At 47.8% G+C, this 2,441-nt stretch overlaps 1 non-coding gene across 1 annotated transcript; it reads right to left on the reverse strand.

Annotated features, from left to right (window-relative positions):
• Window positions 1–1,811: 1,811 nt before the first annotated feature.
• On the reverse strand, window positions 1,812–1,885 carry TRNAT-AGU. Its single transcript has one exon. It is a non-coding gene; the product is annotated as a tRNA-Thr (tRNA).
• Window positions 1,886–2,441: the final 556 nt, after the last annotated feature.

Raw genomic sequence — 2,441 nt, forward strand, 5'->3', positions numbered from 1 at the left:
CTTGCAGTCATTACTGATTCCAAGATGAACATGGGCCCCCCAATGTGGGGACATGGTCAGTAGGGCCAACTGCACCTTGTCATGTAGCCACGGATGCATCATGAAGAGGTCCAAAGAGGTGATCCTCCCCCTCTATGCAACATTGGTCAGGCCACAGTTGGAGTACTGCGTCCAGTTCTGGGCACCACACTTCAGGAGGGATGTGGACAGAATTGAGAGGGTCCAGAGGAGGGCCACTTGCATGATCAGGGGGCAGCAGGGCAGGCCCTATGAGGAGAGGCTACAGGAGCTGAACCTGTTCAGCTTTCACAAGAGAAGACTGAGAGGGGATCTGATGGCTGTCTATAAACTTACCAAGAGGGACCAGCAGGGAACGGAAGAGACCCTGTTCCCCTGAGTACTACCAGGAGTATCTAGGAATAACAGTCATAAGTTGACTGAGAGTAGATTCAGGCTAGATATCAGGAGGCACTACTTTACTGTCAGGATGGCTAGGATCTGGAACCAACTTCCAAGGGAAGTGGTGCTCACTCTTACCCTGGGGGTCTTCCAAAGGAGGCTAGATAATCACCTAGCCGGGTTTGTTTGACCCCAGCATCCTTTCCTGTCCATGGCAGGGGGTCGGACTTGATGATCTGCTCAGGTCCCTTCCAACCCTACTAATTATGAAACTATGCATGCCAAAGTATTATTTGCCCTACTTCCTACAGCATTGCACTGCCAGCTCATATTCATACTGTGGTCTATTATTACCCCAGGTCCCTTTCATTCGTTGCACTAGTCAGTTTGGTGCCATCAAACCTGTAGGTGTGTTTGGGATTCCTTGTCCCAAGGTAAAGCACTTTACATTTCTCAACATTGAACTTTGTCAGATTCTGATCTGCCCAACTTGCAAGCCTGTACCTGTAGCCTATCTTCAAGCATGACCATGCTCCACCATACCTTGGTGTCATCCACGAACTTGGCCAATGAGCTCTTCACCCCCACATCCAAATTGTTAATAAAGATGTTGAAAAGTACTGGACCCAGCACTGACCCCTGCAGGACACTGCTGCCCACTTCTCACCAGCATGACACATATTTGTTCACTACGACTCTCTGGGTCCTATCCTGCAGCCAGTTTTCACCCACCTGACTGTCTCAGAATTAAGCCCACAATCCTCCAGTTTTCTCATGAGAACATCGTAGGATACTACATTAAAGGCCTTTTGGAAGTCAAGGTCTACAATGTCAACCTGCTCTCTTGTGTCCAGGTGGTGAGTTACCAGGTCATAGAAGGAGATGAGGTTGGTAAGGCAAGACCTACCCGCAACAAAGCCATGCTGGCTGCCATTCAGAATCTTACCTTCTGCAAGCTTATCGCAGATAGACCCCTTGCTAAACTTTTCTAGGATTTCCCTAGGCCAGCTATTTGGCCTATAGTTACCTGGGTCATATCCAGGTTCTATAGTTCTAGGCACTCATTACGGAGATACATACAAAGTGACAGGCTTATTCTGAAGAAACTGATGCATAAATAGGCCAGACAAAGGATTGAAGAAAGGAAGTATTGCATTTCCCATTTTATAGATGATCAGCTGAGAAACATTCAGGGCCAAATTTTTCAAGGTTCAGTATAACTTTTCTAGAAGCCAAAACTCTCACAGTAGCACCATAGCTGGAGAGCCCTCTTTTCTGTGCATTCATCCCTCCTGTACCCATGACCTACAACATGGAGGAATGAAAAATATCACATGCACCCAATAGTGCCTCATGATCTGGCCACAATTGCTGCTGGTCATGTCATTTGTATTCACAGGGATGAAACACACAGGCCCTGCTGGGATTTGAACCTAGGATCTCCTGTTTACTAGACAGGTACTTTAACCAGCTAAGCCACAGGGCCTCCTGTGATGAAATAGTGGTGGTGGTACTAGCTATGTAAAAGAGTAGTATACTTCCTTGGAGGCCAATATTGGTTCCAAAAATTAACAGCTTGAAACCCTCTGGGTTAAGTGTGTGTGTGTGTGGGGGGGGGCGCAAGAGAGACTTAACTGCAGATGTGTACTACAGACCACCAAAGCAGGGGGAGATATTCGATCTGCAGTTCACCTGAGAATTGACAGAGGCTGCACGTGCACGTAACAATGTCATCATTGGTGATTTTAATTATCCAGACATCTCCTGGGAAAAATACTTGGCCAAGCTGGATCAGTCGTGATCGTTCCTGACCTGTGTCAAGGAACTCCTGACTCAGGAGGTGCATGGGCTGTTTGAGGACTTCTGGTGCTCGGGCCAAGTCCCTGAGGACTGGAAAAGGGCCAATGTGGTCTCTATTTTCAAGAAGGGGAGGAAGGAAGAGCCTGGCAACTACAGGCCAGTCAGCCTCACTTCTATCCTGGGGAAGGTCTTTGAAAAAATTACCAAGGGCCACATTTGTGAGAGCCCTGCAGGGGAAGTGA

Source organism: Crocodylus porosus, unplaced genomic scaffold (assembly GCF_001723895.1).
Source record: "Crocodylus porosus isolate Cpor-Errol unplaced genomic scaffold, CroPor_comp1, whole genome shotgun sequence".
In the NCBI taxonomy this organism is placed as follows: domain Eukaryota; kingdom Metazoa; phylum Chordata; order Crocodylia; family Crocodylidae; genus Crocodylus; species Crocodylus porosus.